The sequence below is a fragment of the Suricata suricatta genome, chromosome 4 (genome assembly GCF_006229205.1).
Source record: "Suricata suricatta isolate VVHF042 chromosome 4, meerkat_22Aug2017_6uvM2_HiC, whole genome shotgun sequence".
NCBI lineage: Eukaryota > Metazoa > Chordata > Mammalia > Carnivora > Herpestidae > Suricata > Suricata suricatta.
This window is the reverse complement of record NC_043703.1, coordinates 117,263,331-117,283,512: the sequence shown is the minus strand read 5'-3', so window position 1 is coordinate 117,283,512 and position 20,182 is coordinate 117,263,331. Positions and strand designations below refer to the sequence as shown.

Here is a 20,182-nt window from a genome sequence, read left to right as displayed (position 1 = left end):
TTGCCTCATCTTGGTATCCTTCCGGAAAGCTTAGCAAAAGCAACTTCTCTCATTCTCAAAAGGATGAGTGCTTTGGAATCAGGTTGCCTGAGTCTTAATTACAGTTCTATCACGTACTAGCTGTGCAACTTTAGGCAAGGTACTTAGTGTCTAAGCCTTAGTTATTAATTCCTGCCCTATGCAGTAGTTATAGGGATTAAATGAGATCATGAGTGTTAATTACTTAGTATATAATAGATTTTCAGTAAAAGTTAGCTAATCTTGTTAATATTTTTGAAAATTTTTGCATATAGGTGGTTTTTTATTTCTGAGCTTTGTTTTTAATGGCCAGGTCTCAGGTGGACTGTAAGGTACCTAAGGATACAACTGTGTTTAATGCATCTTGTGTCACCAGCATATCTCATTCTGCCTGGGACATAGAAGATCTTCAATAAACATTTCTTGAAAAAAATTAGTGAATGATTGGGGTAAAAAATGATTTGGGACAGGTGACGGTCAGCCTCTCTGACATCAACTCAAATAGGTTTATATCTTAAACACTCATAGCTTCCCTTTGTAGCCAATGAATATCATGAATTAATTAAACCACTTCTTAAGTCTATTTATATTTTTTTAACCCTGGTAACCATGACCATCAATTAAATAAAAAGTGTCTATCCTCCACTTCTGGAGAATGAGACAGGTTACAGGAGAATATTGATATTGCAGATTTGTTTAAAAAGTAACTATGAGAATATGTCCTTCAATTAGTCTAAATTCTGCCTCCTGTAGTGCAGTCCTACACACTGAAAACTAATTGTAAAGATGACTCAGAGACTGCGAGGTCCAGAATCATCAAAATAACAATGAACTTAGAGATTAAGAAAGTAGGGGTGTCTGGGTGGCTCAGTTGGTCGAGTGTCCAACTTCAGTTCAGGTCATGATCTCATGATTCATAAGTTCAAGCCCCCATTGGGCTCTGCTGTCAGCATGGAACTTGCTTCAGATCCTCCGTCCCCCTCTCTCTCTGCCCCTCCCAGCTTGTGCTCTCTGTCTCTCAAAACTGAATAAACATTTTTTTTTAATGAAGAAAGTAGACTCACATTATAAAACTGTCTGCATTTTTATTTTTTTCATTTCATTAATTATCCAATAATTTTTTCCACATTGGCACATAGAGATCTAACTCATTCCTTTTTAATAGCTGTGAGGCATTTTACTATTAATCACTATTTAACCATCCAATTGGATTTTTACATTTTACGGAAGAACTGTGTGACTTCAACAAGTTAGTTAAAATTTTTATTCCACAATTTTTTCATTTACAAAATAGGGCTAATAAGAGTAGCTGCCTCATAGGGCTTATATGAGGAGTAAATACACATTGCAAACAAAGCACATACAATAGTGCCTAGCACATGTCAGCAGTAAATAAATGATATCTGTTGATATTAATAGTAGTAATAGTAGAACCTTTTTATCTATGCCTTTTTACTGAGAACATTCCAAGCTCTAATAATTTTTTATTGAAATAGAAGATATAAAATAATTTTTAAATTTAAAACCATTCCTAACCCCATTACACTGATTTTATTTTTGCACATTGTTTCTCAGTTTCCACAATCATGTTTAGGTTACATAATTGGTTTTTTGTGTGTTTGTTTGTCTGTTTGTTTGTTTGTTTTTAAGTAGGCTCCACGGCCCAGTGTGAGACTTAAACTCAGGACCCTGAGATCAAGAGTTACATGCTTTGCCGACTGAGCCAGCCAGGCACCCCTAGGTTACACTGTTATAATTCATGTATGTGGTATTTTGTTTTCATATAGCAAAAATATCATAAAAACATTTCCAACAGTTTTTGGAGCCTTTCTTTTCTGTTATTTATCCATTTTGTTCCTTTTGCTCTCAAAAGAGGACTAGGAAGTGTTGACCTATGAAATAGAGAGATGAGGAGGAGGTACACCTCTCACAGGGGAAGCTGGCAGACTTTTTTATCTTTACATGCCCTCTTTGTGTATAAGCCAGCCCTGCTTGTTAGAGCAGATCCCTCATACTGGATCTTAATCATAAATTTAGGATCTAAGAAAGCCTACCAATTCCAGCAGCCAAAGTTAACCCCATAAAACAGCCATCAATGGAGAAAATAATGTTGCTAATTTGGAGACAAGCTTAATAAGTTCTGAGCCTCAAGGAAAAGATACCTGAACTAAAAACCACATTCTCTTAACCTACTCTAACTTCTATTTATGGATCATAGTAATAGCCACATTTTATTAAACACTGTCCAAATATTTTCTGTTCTAAATAGTTTCCACTTGTTATCATGTATTTAGGTGAAGAAACTAAGGCAGGGGCTCAGTTGGTTAAGCGTCCGGCTTCGGCTCAGGTCATAATCTCACAGTTCGTGGGCTTGAACCCCGTGTAGGGCTCTGTGCTGACAGCTAGCTCAGCGCCTGGAGCCTGCTTCAGATTCTGTATCTCCTTCTCTCTCTGACCACCCCCCGCCCCAGCTCACACTGTCTCTCTCTCTCTCAAAAATAAAAAACATTAAAAAAAAAAAAAAAAGAAACTAAGGCATAGTTTCTTGTCCAGATTAACTTTCCCAAGGTTTCTGAGTTAAGAGACAGAGCAGGGATTCAAGTCTAAGCAGTCTGATTCCAAATCTCGCATACTTAAACCATTCTCTTTATTGCCTTAGTTGAAAAGAGCAATGGAGGGGTGCCTGGGTGGTTCAGTCAGTTAAGTGTCTGACTTCGGCTCAGGTCATGATCTCATGGCTCATGGGTTCAAGCCCTGTGTCAGGCTCTGTGCTGACAGATAGCTCATGAGCCTGGAGCCTGTTTCGGATTCTGTGTCTCCTTCTTTCTCTGTGCCTCCCCCATTCATACTCTGTCTCTCTCTATCTCAAAAATAAATAAAACTATAAAAAATTTTTTGAAAAGAGCAATGGAAATAATCAACAATTCAAAAGTTGGCTCTCTGAAAAAACTGATAAACAGAATCCTCTAGTGAAACTAATGAAGGAAAAAGAGAAAGAAGGAGGCACAAGAAACTATGTTAGGATTCGGAAAAGGGAACATAACTGGAGATAGAACTATGAATTCAAACATTTACACAAAAATGGACACGTTCCTAAAAAGATACCAAATTTGACTCACAAATAAAACATTGGAATGGTTTCCATAATGTACCAATCTTAGATAGCTTTACAGCTAAGTTATATTAAGCTTTCAAGGAAAGATCAGTCCAATCTTATACAAACTCTTCAAGAAGTAAAAGGAGGAAGGAAGGAAGGAAGGAAGAGGAGGAGGGGAGGGAGAGAGGGGAAAAGAAACAAAACAAAAAAATATCCCCCAGTCTCAAAAGACACTATGTTGAAAATTATAAGATCAATCATAACTATATTTCTAACTCATATGACCAATAAAGAGTTGGTATCCAGAATAAAGAACTTTTTGAACATTCTTTTTAATGCTTATTTATTTCTGTTAGAGAGAGAAAGAGTGCTAGCAGGGGGAGGGACAGAAAGAGACAAAGACAGAATTAGAAGCAAGCTCCAGGCTCTGACCTGTCAGCACAGAGCATGATACCCATCTCAACCCTACAGACTGAGATCATGACCTGAGCCGAAGTCAGACACTTAACTGACTGAGCTACCCAGGTGCCCCAGAATAAAGAACTGTAAGGAAAAAAATCCAAATTTGAAATGAGCAAAAGATCTGAACAGGCATTTCACAGAAAAGGAAATGTTGGTGGCAAATTAATATAAGAAAATTTCTTACCCTCATTAGTAAGCAGGGAAGTGCAAATTGAAATAATGATATACCATTTTATGCTCACTAGTTTGCAAAAAATTAAGAAGTCTCACTATAGTGTTGAAAATAGCAAAGCAATAGAAACTCTCATACACTGATAGAGTGTAAATTGGTACACAACTTGTCATTCTGTTGTAAGGTAACATTCACAATACCCTATAAGAATATATCCAAAAGTGTCTATAAATGTGTACGCAGAAACACATATAGGAATGTGAATATTTACATTTTTCAAAAAGCCCCAAAATTAGAAGCCACTCAAATGTCTGTTGAATGAGGAATGAATAAATATTCACAAAGTGGAATATCATACAGTTATGAAAATGAATGAACCATAGCTACATACAACATGGATGTATCTTCTCAATATTGAGGAAAAAAGCAGATAACAAAGATATAAAATATGATACCTCTTTATAAAGCTCAATCAAAATTAAATAATAAAGTGTTTAAAATAAAACTACTTTTATTTTTTAAAATTTTTTTATTTTATTTTTGAGAGACAGAGTGCGATCAGGGGAGGGTTAGAGAGAGAGGGAGACACAGAATCTGAAGACAGGCTCCAGGCTCTGAGCTAGCTGTCAGCACAGAGCCTGATGCGAGGCTTGAACACACGAACCGTGAGATCATGACCTGAGCTGAAGCTGGATGCTTAACTGACTAAGCCACCCAGGTGCCCCAAAATAAAACTACTTTTAAAGCAAAAGGAATGATAAAAAAAAATTCAGTATGGCAAGGTGTCCCTTGGAGGAGATCAGAAAAAAGCATACAGATATCTTAGTAGCATTGTTGATGTTCTACATCTTAAGTAGAATAAAGGATTCATGAGTGTTCCTTTTGCTGTTATGCTTGTAGCTTAAATATGTGTTACATGTGTTCATATGCATATAATAAAAATTTTATAACAGCTTTCTAAAGAATGGCTAAGTAATAAATATGCCAAAATTAAAATGGCCAGTATGATCAATACACTTTGGCATCCAGAGGGCGTCTGTCCAGATTGACAGCAGTGCACTCACTGGGTATGTTAGGCTTTCAGCCAGTTACAAATCAGCCTAATGATGCTGTCAGCCAGCCTACATTTCTCAGCCTTGTACACAAGGATATCAGGTTCCCTTTCTAAGTGCTCCCAAACCATCTGGTTAATATTTCCTCTAGACTTTGCCAGGGATCAATGTCAGCTCTTTGGGAAAGGTATTTTATCCATATGTGTTCTCAGGAAACACCAAATGTTAACAACCCAAACAGAGAAATAAAGATTCATTGCTTGTAAATTGGTTCCAGAGAAAAAGTAAAAACAAAACCAAAAAGCCTATCTTATGCTTCATGCTTCACTGCAGTTGTCAAACTCCATATATTGATTGTTTTCCCCTTTCAGTGTCTTGGAAAATGGACCAGAAAATGCAACTGCTCATCGAGTCTGTCTTTGATAACCACATTAAAGTCATTTCCCTGTGGTGTTAAGACTAAATTAGAACCATTGTTATATTTATTACCTAAAAGATTTTTAACACAGAGAGACATCTGCTTATTTCATTAACAGAAGCCATGGTCTCAGAAAATGTCAGTTCCTCCCTTTTTTTAAACTGAATTAAAGAATTTTTTTAGAGTTCAGAAGAAAATCTGACGTTATTTGAAAATTGAAATTTTAAAAAATTTGCCTCACCAAGTTTATAAAGGAATAATTTACATCTCATACATTGCATCCATTCAAAGTGTACAATTCAGTGAGTTTTGACACTTGTTAGCGCCCACAAGTCATCATCCCAAAATATAGAACATTTCTATGCCCCTTTACACTCCTTTCCTCCCTCATTCCCTAGAATATATCACTGATGTGCTTTTTGTCTACAAATTAATTTGCATTCTATACAAATAGAATCATACAGTACATACTTCTTTTGTGTCTTTTTTCTTTCAGATTTTGAGATTAATCCATGTTGTTGTTTATACCAGTAGTTAGTTTCTTTTCATTGCTGACTAGTAGCATATTGTACAAATATGCCATATTTTGTTTAACCATTCACCTGGTAATGGCTGTTTAAGCTATTTCCAATTTTTGACTGTTGTGACTAAAGGTATTGCAAATATCCATAAACAAATCTTTGTATGGATATGTTTTTATTTTTCTTAGGTCCTACTGTGTTTATGGTTCATCTTTTTTCATCCATTTGTTTCAACCCATCTGTATTTTTATACTTAAAGTGTATCTCCTATAGACAGCATGTAATTGGGTCTTGTTTTTTATACATCCTGCTAATCTCAGCCTTTTATTTGGAGTACATAGTCCATAACATTTACCGTAAGTATTGATATGGCTACATTTAGGTATACTGTTTTTTTGTTTGTCTTCTCTGGGTTTTATTTACCTTTCCCCTGCTTTGACACTTTTTTTAGATTATTACATACTTTTAAAATTCTACTTTATCTATTGCCATTTAGCTATACTTCCTTGCAATATTTTTAGCGGCTTCTCTAGGGATTATGTTATATATCCTTAACTTTTCAGTCTACTCAGAGTCAATATACTACCACTTCATATAAAACATAGAAGCCTCAAGACTACAATACTTTGGGGGTGCCTAACTGGCTCAGGCAGTGGAGCATGCAACTCTTAATCTTGAGGTTGTGAGTTTGAGCCCCACGTTGGTCATAGAGGTCTCTTAAAAATAATAATAAAATAGGGGCACCTGGGTGTTAAGTGTCCAACTTTGGATCAAGTCATGATCTCACAGTTTGTGAGTTCAAGTCCTGTGTTGAGCTCTGTGCTGACAGCTAGCTCAGAGCCTGGAGCCTATCTTCAGATTCTGTCTCTCTCTCTGTACCTCCCCTGCTCACACTATCTCTCTCTCAGAAAGAAATAAAACATTAAAAAATTTAATAATAAAATAAAATAATATTGTGATACTTTACATAAAATGTAGAAATACACTTACTTATAGGGATTAAAATATATTTTTAAACTCTTCTGCAGCATACTTAGAATTAATATAGTACCATTTCAGGTAAATTATAGAAACCTTAGAACCATATAGGTCCATTTATCCCCTTCACAGCACACAGACACTGTTTTTTATATTGTAGTTGTCATGCGTTTTACATCTACATTATAAGTTACACAAGATAGTATCATAAACTTTGCTTTAAACAATCATGTGTATTCTAAAGAAACTAAGAAAAAAAAGCCTTTTATATTTATCATTTCCAGTGCTCTTCATTCATTCCTGAAGATCCAAGTCTTCTTAGGATATCATGTCCTTCAGGTCAAAGAATCTTAATATTTCTTGTAACTATTTCTGATGGTGGCACATTCTTATAGTTTGTTATTTATCTGAAAATGCATATATCAAGTTTATTCTTGAAGTGTATTTTCTTGTATATATAATTAAGGGTTGACAGGATATTTTTTTCTTTCAGCACGCTAAAAATGTTGTTCCACTATCTTTTGGCCTTCTCTGGTTTCTGATTAAAAATCTCTGTCATTAAATCACTTTCCCCGGTATATAAAGGATCATTTATCTGGCAGCTTTCAAGAATTTTCTCTTTATGTTTGTTTTTCAGCAGCTTTACAATGATGTGACCAGGCACAGTTTTCTTATTTAGGGTTCACTGAGCTGCTTGAATCTTTAACCATTCTATAACCATTCTGTGCCCAATTCCCATATGTGAGGGCAATTTCCCACAACAAACAATCCTCCTACACCAGCTGGCTATCCTACAACTTGACTCAGTTCTAGCACTAGTCAGAGATCACATCAGATCCACAAATTAAGGGCTCTGTCCCACAAAAATTTCTCACCTGCACACATGTGCACACATGCACATACCAGATACAATCACAAGTCCAGGTTGTCACCTGTGCTTCTGACTGATCAGCTATAAATCAGAGGTTCCAACGATCACCTCCTTGGATTTGATTAATTTGCTAGAGTGGCTCATAGAACTCAGAGAAACATTTTACTTACTAGATTACCATTTTATTATAAAAGGGTAGAACTCAGGAACAGCCCAATAAAAGAAATGAATAGAACAAAGTGTGTGAAAAGAGAATCAGAGCTTCCATGCCCTCTCCCAGTAAGCTCACCACTCTCCCGAAATCTCCTTGTGTTCATTAGCCCAGAAGCTCTCTGAACAATGTCCTTTTAGGGGGGTTTATGGGGAATTCATTGCATAAGCAAAAGTGATTGAATCATTGGCCACTGGTAATTGATTCAACTACCAGGTCCCTTTCCCCTCTCCAGAGGCCACTGTGTGGAACTGAAAGTTCCAACCCCTTAATCACATGATGACTCCTTTGTCAACTAGACCCTATTCGTTAGGTGCTTTCCAAAAGTTGCCTCATTAATATAACAAAAGATACCTTTATTGCTCTTGTCACTTAGGAAATTCCGAAGAGTTCAGGAGCTCTGTGCCAGAAACAGGACAAAGACCAAATATATATTTCTTATTATAAGTCATAGTATCACAACCTATAAATTTATATTCTTGACTCAATGTGGGAAATGTTCTGCCATCATCTCTTCAAATATGTTTTCCATTTCATTCCCCTTTGTCTGTTTTTCTGGGACTCCAATTACCTTCATGTTAAACATTTAAAAATTGTTTTACAGTTTTCCAAGCCTCTGTGGTTGGTTTTGTTCTGTTCAAACTTTTTTCTTTCTCTTTTTCAGATTATCTTCATTGACCTATCTTTAAGTTCATGGCCTCTCATTTCTCATCTCCCCTCTGCTATTAAGCCCATACAGTGAATTTTTTTTGTTCAGTTCTAAAATATACACATTATTCTTGTTTCTATTTTCTATTTCCCTGTTGATATTTCCTATCTTTTCATTCATTATGAACATATTTTCCACTCCTCACTTAGCATAATTATAATTTATATATATAATTATGCTGCTTTAAAGTCTTTGATAAATCTGATAGCTTTCTCATCTCTGTGTTTGCATCTGTTGATCGTATTTTCCTTTGAGACTGGGTCACATTTTCTGACTCTTTGTATTCCAAAAACATTTGGGTTGTATGTTGTGAATGTTGTTACAGGGACTCTGGATTCTACTATATAACTCAAAAAGTGTTTTAGTAGATAATTAACTTTGTTAGACTCAAACTACAAACGATCATGATCGTCAGGGACTCAGATCTCATTTGCATCTTTAACACTAAACTATGAGCTGCTTTCAGTTTGCCCCGTACATGTGTGGTGCAAGGGGCAGCAAGTTGTCTGGACTGGGTTTTAAACACATAATTTCAGGTGCTCTGGCTCCCACCCTTTTTGGATTTTTCCTCACTTTCTGGAGGCTCTGTTTACTCCCAGGCTCCTTCCCCTGATAAGGCCAGTGAAAGACAAAGACCTTTCTATTGAAGTTTTAGCTGCTATGCTAAGTTAACACTGTTATAACTGAGGCCATTCCCAGGGGAACTCATTCTTTGCTGGCCACTTACTCCCAAGTTTCAGTTTCTCTCTGAAATCTACTTTTGTTCAATCTCCACAGCCCTTGGCTGTTAGGTTTTTTAAGTCCATATCTAGAGTTTATAGCTGTTATTTGTAAGAAAATCAGTCTGTAAGGTATTATAACCCAACCAGCCTGGAAGTCCCTATTCACTGTTAATCAGTTTGGTTCTTTCTTTTTACATCCTCTTCTATCTTCCATTCACTTCTGTAAGCTCTAATGCTCCATCATTTCTCTGTCTTTATGAGACCGTAACTTAGAAGAAGTTCTCCTGATTAAATCCCAACTTATCTCTCCACCTCCTTTCTCCTTCTCATGCCGTAGCACTCACAGATGCACATACCCCTGCTTCACTTGGCGAGTGACCTTTCTTATTTCCACCCGACCCTGGACAATCTGGGCACTTCCCCACGTGGTATGGGCCCCATCACACACCTAGCACTGGAGCATTAGTTAGCATAATACAAGGGTTGACTGGGAACAGAAACAGACCCACGTACAGATGTAAATTTAGTGTGGGATAAAGATGGCCTCTCAAATTATGAGTGCGAAGATGGCCTTGTTTTTAAGTTGTCTTTTGACTTTATGGTGGGGCAACTGGTTAACAGTCTAGAAAGTATTTCAGGTGGGCCAGAGACCTAAATGTAAAGAGTGGTATTTAAAGAGTAGTAAAAGAAAACATTGGTAAATTCTTTTATAATCTTAGAATAGGGAACATTTCTCTACCTATGACTCAAAATCCAGGTATAGTATTATATTTAACTACATAAAAATTGCTGCATAAAAATAAAAATATAGAAAAATAAAAATATGACATGACAAAAGCCACCATAAAGTCAAAAGACAACTTAAAAACTAGGACAAAGTATTTGTAATTTGAATCCGGGGCTGGGGGAAGGGGTGGGTGGGGTAGAGAGGAAGAATATCTCTAATATAAAAAAAACACATAAAAACTTAGAGAAAAAAAGACAATGCTACAGAAAAAAATGGACGAAAGACATGAGCAGATAATTCAAAAGATATTTTAAAATGGCCCTTAAATATATGAAAATATTTTCAACATCATTCATAGTTAGAAAAATGAAAATTAAGATCACACTGACATACTACTTCCCACCTATTTAGAAAAAGTAAGAGAACACATTGTGTTGGAGGCTATCCATACACTGCTGGCAGAATGCACAGGGGCACAGCCCTTCTGGAGGGTATTTAACAATATCTAACAAAGTGATATGTGCATCTGCCTTTTGTTTGTTTGCATTTTTTGTTGTTGATTTGTTTATTGAACTTTTTAAAACTTAGGCTTTTTTTAGTTTTTATTTAAATTCCAGTTAACGTACAGTGTAATATTAGTTTCAGGTGTACAGTTTAATGATTCAACACTTCATACATCATGAGCTGCTCATCACAAGTGCACTCCTTAAACCTCATCACCTATTTAACCCATCCCCCCACTCATCTCCCCTCCAGTAACCATCAGTTGGTTCTCTATAGTTGAGAGTCTGTTTCTTGGTTTACCTCTCTCTTTTTTTACCCTATGCTTCTTTGTTTTGTTTCTTAAATTACACATATGAGTGAAATGATATGGTATTTGTCTTTCTCTGACTGATTTATTCCACTTAGCATAATACTGTCTAGCTCCATCCACATCATTGCAAATGGCAAGTTTTCATTCTCTTTGATGTCTGCGTAATGTTCCATTTTATATATATAGCACATCTTCATTATCCATTCATCAGGTGATGGACATTTGGACTGTATCCATAATTTGGCTATTGTAGATAAAGCTGCTATAAACATCGGGGTACACATATCCCTTTGAATTAGTATTTTGTATTCTTTGGATAAGTACCTAGTAGTGAATTGCTAGATCATAGTGTTTAGTTCTATTTTTAATTTTTTTGAGGAACCGCCATTCTGCTCTCCAGAGTGGCTGCACCTGTTTGCATTTCTACCAATGGTGCATGAAGGTTCCTCTTTCCCCACATCTTCAACAACACCTATTGTTTCCTGTGTTGTTGATTTTAGCCATTCTGACAGGTGTGAGAGATACTTTACTGTAGTTTTGATTTGAACTTCTCTGATGAGTGATATTAAGCGTCTTTTCATGTGTCTGTTGGCCATGTATACATCTTCTTTAGGAAAATGTCTGTTCATGTCTTCTGCCCACTTTATAATTGGATTATTCAGTTTTGAGGCATGTGTATTTACCCACCACTCCCACTTCTAGAAATACAATACCCTGAAGATACATCTCCATGGTACAAAAATCCATACATATGCAGGATCACAAAGCTGTCACACAGTCTGTCTAGATATGTTTTATGAGTTTTTGGGTCTCTGTGTCTTTTTTATATATAAATTTTTAAAATATTTATTTATTTATTTGAGAAAGAGAGAGACACAGAGCATGAGTGAGGCAGGGGCAGAAAGAGAGGGAGACACAGAATCTGAAACACCCTCCAGGCTCTGACACATGGCTCAAATTCGCAAGCAATGCGATCATGACATAGGCCAAAGTCGGACACTTAACCAACTGAGCCACTCAGGTACCCTGATGGGTCTCTGTGTCTTTTTAAGACTTTTCCTTCTTCTACCAAGCTCTCCAGTAAGTTTTATATTCTTTCTTGGTTCCTCTTACTTTTGTTTTACTCAGAGTAAATCCTTACCTTGGCTCCATGGGGCATTACAGAAGCAAAGCTCTTAGGGCTAGTTTTGGGGCCATACCAATAGATTTAATGCCTTCCCAGCCCCACTTCCTCTTCATTCAAACATCTTTTTTTTTTTTAATTTAAGAGAGAGAGAGCATGGGCAGGGGTAGAGGGAGGGAGAGAGAGAGGAGAGAGAGAGAGAGAGAGAGAGGAGAGAGGAGAGAGGAGAGAGAGAGAGAGAGAGAGAGAGAGAGAGAGGGAGAGAGGGAGAGAATCTCAAGCAGGTTCCATTGTGAGATCATGACCTGAATGGATATCAAATGTCAGATGCTCAACTCGCTGCGCTACCCAGGAGCCCCTATTCAAACCCCTTAAATAACCAACTTCCCTGTTCTCCCTCACCACAGTGCCTATGGAAACATTTTCCTAGTCACCTTTTCAGATTTACATTGCAATTTACATTAAAGGCTTTTTTGTTTATAGAATATGTGAATATGTTTGTACAGAAAAATAAGACTCTTTAAATACTAAGTCTAGTGTTTTCCAAGTCAAACTATCCTTTAGACTTTGGTATCTCAATCAGGAGCCACCAACCTCTTTTGCATGTGTATTATATTTTTTCAATAAAATGAAAAGAGAGCTATTAAGGCCCATAAATGAAATATATTTTCAGGGAGCCTGGGTGGCTCAGTCAGTTAAGCGTCTGACTTCAGCTCAGATCATGATCTCACAGCTCGTGAGTTCAAGCCCCACATCAGGGTCTGTGCTGAAAGCTCAGAGCCTGGAGCCTTCTTTGGATTCTGTGTCTCCCTCTCTCTGCCCCTCCCCCTCTCTCTCTTTCTCTCTCTCTCTCTCTCTCTCTCTCTCTCTCTCTCTCTCTCTCATTCCTTCAAAAATAAATAAACATTTAAAAAAAGAAATATATTTTTTTACTACTTGTATACTTTATTGAAGAGAAAACTGTCATGCACATGAAAGAAAGAAAGAAAGAAAGAAAGAAAGAAAGAAAGAAAGAAAGAAAGAAAGAAAGAAAGAAAGAAGAAAGAAGAAATGGCACTGGATTTTAGTGACTAAAATGTTCACGTTCAGACAGCTGGAAGGCAGTTTTCTAATCTTTCATACCTTAGGGACAACTGGGTGATTCAGTCAGTTAAGCAGTTAAGCAACTCTTGATTTCAGCTCAGGTCATGATCTCACAGTCATGATCTCATAGTCATGAGATTGAGCCCTGAGTCAGGCTGTGTGCTGAGCGTGTAGCCTACTTGGGATTCTCTCTCTCCCTCTGCCACTGCCCTGCTCACGTGCACACTGTTTCTCAAAATAAAGAAATAACATTTAATCTTCCATCCCTTATAGTTGCATGATGCTTTAAAGTCTACAGAGTGCTTTCAGGTGTCATCATTTTATATCCAAATGAATGCCAAGCCTAGGTATTACTATCATGGGGAAATTGAGCTTAGAGTGACAAGAGACTAGTCTACGATCACAAAGGAAGCAACAGGCTAGCCAGAATTAGTTTATCCTGTGCAGTGGAGTGTTTACTGAGCTCCTGTTGTCTGCCAGACACTGTGTTAGTGCTGGGAGTACCTAGGTGGATAAGGTGCTGAATCTGGTGCCCTCAGGCACACACACACCCTTCACTAACCCAGACCCTCCTTTCCTGCATTTGCAGGATCTCCTCTGGGGTTGGACTGCCCAAACCAGGGTGTGTTGTGCAACTCAAAACAGGATTGGCTAGCAGGGAATACTGTCAGCTCCTTGTAACCCAAGTTGTTCCTATGGCTCCAGAGGTGTGGGGCTTAGGATGCAGTGCCCATGGGGCAGTCCCCACCATCAGTCACAGGCTTCTGCCCCCTTAGAAATACATAGGCCTAAGAAAAAAGAGATTCTAAAATCTCCCAGCCAAAGTAATTGCTCTGAAAGCATTTTCTTTTCCTAATTCATCTGCTTATTTTGAAATTAGGTTGGGATCTGTCTCAGAGCTAGGGAAATGCAGAGATCCAAGCAATGTAAAATACTCACCATAAATCATTTTACAATGGTTTTATTCTTTAGTTAACAGTTGAGTCTTTTTTTAGCCCATCTCACTCTATGTCAACTTGACTGTCTACCATAGAATTTCCTGGGTAGCCATCTAGTGCTGGGAAAGAGGCATGTCCACTACAAGCTGACCGGTCTCTGCTTGGGCTCTGCTCCTGGGATTCTCAGATTCCTTTCCTCTCCTTCCACCATCACTCACTACGACCACAAAACAGGAAAGCATGTGTGGGATGGCTGAGCAGAGACATGTGGGCATTCCACTGAAGCTAATAGTTTTGTACACCTACAGACAAATATTTCTAAAATACTCATTCAACAATTGTTTAGGAACCAAAAGCTGCAAAGAGAAAGAGAAAGGAAAGAAGTGCTGGCTGTGCTCCGCCCCAATCTTGCACATTTCCCTAAGCAAAACCTAAGCCTCACATAATGGAACACAGCCTTCTTAGAAGCTACTGTAGTAGTGACTCACTGTTGTGACCTGTGCATGTTCCTCTGGGTCCTCATGCTTCACCCCAGCAACTTATCAGCCAGCCCTCACTTTCTCCCATATTCTGCTTTAGCCTTCTTGCTATTCCTCCAGTTTCAGGGATGGCTCCTTCACTTGGCTCAAGTCTCTGTTCAACTATCACCTTCTTAAAAGAATATCTATCCAGCCAAAGTAAAAATTACACACACGCACCATACCCTTATTGTACTTTATTTTTTTCATACCATCATTATCTGCAATTGTTTTCTGTTTCAGTTATGTGTATATTGCTTGTTTATTGTTTAATCTCCCACTAGAATGTAAGCAATGAAAGCAGAGACTTTGTCTCTTTCATTGTTGACACAAATAGTGCCCGAATCCTAGAAGGCACTAAATAAATAATTATTGGAATGACGAATTAAATTAATGAAAGGATGAATGAATGAATGACAGCACTGCTTTCCCTGAGAAGAGTTCTGGGGAGTAAATTCTCTCTGTCCTCATTATAGTTCTAGTGATGTTTTACCTCTCTTGGAGATTGGAGCCCTGGGAAGATGGTAGCACTTGGTCAGTCCTACTCTCACTGCCCTGCAGAGTCTGTACTGTCATAGCCATCGATACCCTGTCACCTCCTGTCAAGGAGCTTCTTCCTTCTCCCAGGGTCCAAGCATCACCTCCACAATTGCAGCACGTGAGCTCAGAAAGACAAGCCAGACTGCCCCCAACATTGTGAAGTATTGGAGATTATCCTCATGTCATTGTTGATTTAAAGATAGTGGTTGGATGACTCTGCACAGTTGTTCCCAAGCAAACTTTGTCCACTCTGATTTCTCACCCTAGTTATTAACATCCTGTACTACTCCTGTATTCAGAAGGTAGACAGCACTAATTGCAAACATGCCCAGGGAAGCTAGGAAATCACAATTCCATAGGTTTTTTTTTTTAATGTTCATTTATTTATTTTTGAGAGAGACAGAATGAATGGGGTTGGAATAGAGAGAGAGAGAGAGAGAGAGAGAGAGAATACCAAGCAGGCTCTGTGCTGTCAACACAAAGCCTGATGCGGGGCTCAGATTCACAAACCATGAGATCACGACCTGAGTCGAAACCAAGAGTTGAATGCTTAACCCAGGCGCCCCCCACAATTCCATAGCTTTTTCAGTGGTTCTTGAACTTTTGGGAGTCACAGCACTCTTAAGAATGTTTATAAAAGCTAAGGGCCTATCCCTCCCCTCCACCCTATTAGAATATACTTATACACGTACAGATCGAATTGTATACAATTTCAGGGGAGTTCCCAGAACTTAAAGCCTATCCTGCCCAAGAACAGGCCACATGAGGGCCATTTGGAAAGGAAGAGTTCTAGCCTATACGCCTGGGGAGGATCTACAGGACTGAGCTGGAGCACCATTTTCCTGGGCCTCAGCTTTAAGCATTCTACATCTGTTTAAGTGTGTTAAAGTGTTACGTTCTCCCACCTTAAACACATTTCCATTTGGGAACCCTGTTTTAGGATTGAATTCTGAGAAGAACTGCTTTAGGCATTATTTATTTTCAACTCTATGGGCTTCTTACTTTTTCTTATTATTGTGGCCCTTCCAGAAAAGCTTTCAGAGCTCAGTAAAGGGTGTCACTACTTGTGGCCACAGGAGGGCAGGGCAAGTCCAAACACTGACTATGAATGCCGCCTACAGCAGGCTGCAGAGAACCAGTCCTCCCTCCCTTGTCCTAACCACCCAAACATCCAGAGCCGCACTCACTCCTGTGACCTTCTCATTTCATACCATCCGGGTCCGTGGGACCTGTCTCACTCAGTGCCCAGTGCCCGGCTCACCAGTTAAGGTAGAAGCTGCTCTTCAACATCTGAGAAGTGAGAAGTCTCTTCCCCATTGCCCAGGTTTAGCACGTTTCACTGTATTTGTGAGGAACAGTTCTGTGTGTTGGTGTTCTTACCTATGTTAGTGGTAGGGAGAAAGCAGTCACCAAAGGAAATGATGGGAAGGGGAAGTTTCTTAAAAAGGAAAACACATTCTTATAAGAACAGATCTTCTTATTTTTGGTGAGAGAAAGGGAAGAAAATGCCATTTCTTGGACCTGTGCGTGCCATTCATACATAATCATCTCACTCCTTCTGCCTCACTATAACTATGAAATAGGTTATACTTTGTCCAAAGTTGCCTAGCAAACAACTTTTTTAAAATTTTGTCAACTTTTTTTTATTTTTAAAATTTTTTCAATGTTTATTTATTTATCTTTTTGAGACCGTGAGCAGGGGAGGGTCAGAGAGACAGGTGACACAGAATCCGAAACAGGCTCCAGGCTATGAGTTGCCAGAGCAGAGCCCAGCCCCATGAGAGCATGACCTGAACCAAATCACCACTTAACCGACTGAGCACCCAGGTGCCCCCATAGCTAACAACTGTTAAGTCGCAATTCAAACCCTGCTGTTAGCATTACATCCCACCACTTTTCATAAACTCGTGGAAAGAGAAGAAAACCCTTCAGAAGAAACAAATTAACAAGGTAATTAGTATTGCCCAAATGGAGCCCACAGATACCCAAGAGGTGCTGATTAAAACCAAATAAGGAAGAATATAATTAAGGATAACTTCTGGGACAGAGTCCATTCAGAGCTAAGTTCTGGGGGAGGAGCAAGCCCTGGATTGACAGAGTCATAAAAGCACTAAGGAAGGAAGGAAGTCATGTGGCAAGGAGACTAATTTAGCTGAAGCAGAAGAGTTACAGGAAAAAGTAAAGAGAGCTGAGGAAGGGGAGCAATTGTTTAACTCAGCAGGCATTTGCTAAGCTTCAGCTGTAAGCTAAATACTGAGCTAGGGGTTGGGAAATGGGCATATAGGATCTCAACAGGTAGGGATGGGGAGGAACCAGACACGCCATCACAGAAGGGAGGGTGGGGTGTGTGAGGAATAATGAGTAGAATCAAGAGGTACAGGGTAAGTGAGGGGAACCAGGGAAATGACCAAGGAAGGCAGTATGTGCTCTTTAGCAAAGGAGGGAACTGGTGAAACGATGTTTTAGAAAAATTAACTGGTAGTCGTACCTAAGAAGTACTGGAGGGGAAGGAATGGAGTTGATAGAACAACTAAGAGGCTACTACTACGATCCAGACATAAGGAAAGGAATGCCTGAGCCAGTGACAGAGAAAATGGAAAAGTTCTCCCTCTAGTATGTTATGGTTTCCACATTAGTCTTTAGCTTGGACAGTGTAACTAGCCTGGAGAAGCTGCTGGCTCCCTTCTGAGCCTGCAAAACTCTGGACTCAAATCTGAAGCACAGAGCCTCTATGGAGATTACATAAAGATTTTTTCAAAGGAAGAAGCTCTCCCCTGTGGCTCTCCCAAGAAAAGACATTGGAAAAAACAAAAAAAAAAAAACCAAAAACTCCAGGAACACTGATGGGGTGTCTGCAAGGAAGGCTGGGATTTTCCTTCATAAAGGTACCATGTTTCAGGCTTCATTCTTCAGCTTTACAAGAGCAGAACGTTGATTTTGTCAGTATCCTCTCAGAAATAGACTCACCTTACCAAGCTCAAGACCAAAGTATAAGCCAGAATATCTTAGAGACCCATAACCACCATAACACCAAGAACAGCAGAGACTTGACAAACACATCCTGCCATTGGGACAGGTCACTGAGCCAGCATGGCCTCTCCTCTGAACCACACTTGGATGGGCGCTGCCCCTGTTGCTCCCCTTCTCTGGGCTCCGATCCTGGCCAACCCTCTCCCGTTCTAATGGACACATTCATTCTTTGGATAAGCCAGTCCCATCCGTAGGCTATAACCAAATTTTGCTCTGGCCAGTAAGCCATTTTCTTTTCCTAAGGTAACGTTTTCATTGACCTCACCACTCTGCATTGATATTATAGTTTAACGACTGAGAAAACTCCTCAATCTTTCTATGTTCAGATGTTTGGTGGGAGATAACTTTGCTGTGGTTTCCTTATTCTGCCATGGTAGGAATTTCTAGTCATCTGTCTTTTCCCTGGGGAAAAGAAAAGAAACACTTATTTCTCTTTTGCAAAATTCTCTTGTTTGAACTCGAAACCATATTTTCCTCTCCACTCTCTGAGATCTTCTGCTTAATTCCATTTCTTTAGTCTGTATCTGCCTTATGCTTTAATAATGATTTTGCCTCACTGAAGTTTTGGGTTCAGTTCTTTCCATACTTGTTGTTACTCAAATTGAAAATCCAGGCCTCAGGCTCAAAAAAATCAAATTACATCTTGTTTTGCCCGTGACAAAATAAAATTCACATTATTAAAAAGATAGTTTCGGGGTGCCTGGGTGGCTCAGTCAGTTGAGCCTCCGACTTCAGCTCAGGTCATGATCTTGCATTCGTGGGTTCGAGCCCCACGTCAGGCTCTGTACTGACAGTTTGGGGCCTGAAGCTTGCTTCGCATTCTGTGTCTCGCTGTCTCTCTGCCCCTCCCCCCTCTCATGCTCTGTCTCTGTCTCAAAAGTAAATAAAACATTTTTTTAAAAGGCAAAAAACCCACAAAAGATAGTTTCTCTTTAATCACGAAGAACATTTCTTGGGCAGTGACTTCATATTTATCACTGTAGTACCTAAAGCATTATGTGACATATGACAGCGTGAAGAGGAATGGTGAAGAATAAGGTAGTTTATAAACTCCTTAAGGGAAAAGAGTATCATATAATCTTTGTAACTGGCACAATATTTCATCTTCTATGTAGAATATAATAAAAATTATTGCTCAATGGAATGAATGAAATACTTAGCCAATGAATCCTCAGAACTGTTATGGAAGATGGCAGAGTCTTAATCATGCTGGTCAAAGAGAAATGCATTTGAAGCCCCTTTTCAGCCACAGCATAAGTCGTTAAGTATGACATGAAGTCATCTGAGTCTCACCACACCTCCCCATGTGGTACCAACACGCTGGACTGAAGCCCTTTGTTCCCTGTGGAGTCTGCCACCTCTGCCGCCTTGTCCTCAGGAATGTCGTTCTAGAAATAAACCAGCCTTCTCCTTGGGGTCTATGAGTCATACACAGAAGTTAATTCATCAATTTTCTTAGGCTCTTTGTAAAAGTATTTCAGAGAGTCACTCATGGTGAGGTGAAAAAAATCAGGTTCCTCTTCAGCTTCATTCCAGCTCTTGCCTCATTTCCTCTCTCTGAGCTTCCTCTACCACCTTATATTTGGCTTTCACTGACAACCTTTACCTGCAGACCCAGACCCCAGTTCCTGAGCTAGTAGTGTTGCCTGAAGCAAAAAGTAGACCCGCAAAGCCTTGTCACTCCACATCCCCAGTTCCATTCACTCAGATTTGAAATCAAATCATACTCTACCAGACCATTCCTGTCTTCCTGGCTGCTAGTCACACTTGTGAGTTACAGCGTGCCAGTGACAGACTTGTACAATCTGTGTCAGAGGGGAAGCCTGGGAGTGCATCATTCTTTCTTCTTTTACTTTCTTTAAAAATTTATTTTTTATAGCAGAAGCAATGAATGAATACATTTTTACTGTGAAACAAGAGCTGAAGAAACTGAAACCCTCCTTGTTTTTTTTTATTTTTTAATGTATATTTATTTTTGAGAGATAGACAACACAGTGGGGGAGGGACAGAGAGAGAGGGGGACACAGAATCCAAAGCAGAATCCAGACTCAGAGCTGTCAGAACTCACAGACTGTGACTGAGCCACCCAGGTGCCCCCTGATATCCCCTCTTGTTAACTGAGTTTTTAACTTGCATTGCTGTATTATTTTTTGGCTGTTTTTGTATTCCAGAATGTTT

The 20,182-nt window shown here is 39.0% G+C and overlaps 2 protein-coding genes across 5 annotated transcripts in view; one reads left to right on the top strand and one right to left on the bottom strand.

The window, feature by feature from the left end:
* The window catches only part of SEMA4F (ssemaphorin 4F), a 73,317-nt gene extending 61,292 nt beyond the window's left edge, over positions 1–12,025 (bottom strand). For 2 of the 4 annotated variants that reach the window (XM_029937667.1, XM_029937668.1), the window contains exons 1-2: positions 11,914–12,025; positions 8,155–8,200 (exon numbers count right to left, since the gene is read on the bottom strand). The gene's annotated coding sequence lies outside the window, so the exon portion shown is untranslated. The remainder of the gene's footprint in view (positions 1–8,154; positions 8,201–11,913) is intronic. The other 2 variants (XM_029937669.1, XM_029937670.1) reach the window with 1 other exon arrangement.
* Positions 1–20,182, top strand: part of M1AP (meiosis 1 associated protein) — a 67,618-nt gene that overhangs the window by 24,345 nt on the left and 23,091 nt on the right. The gene's annotated exons all lie outside the window — the stretch shown is intronic.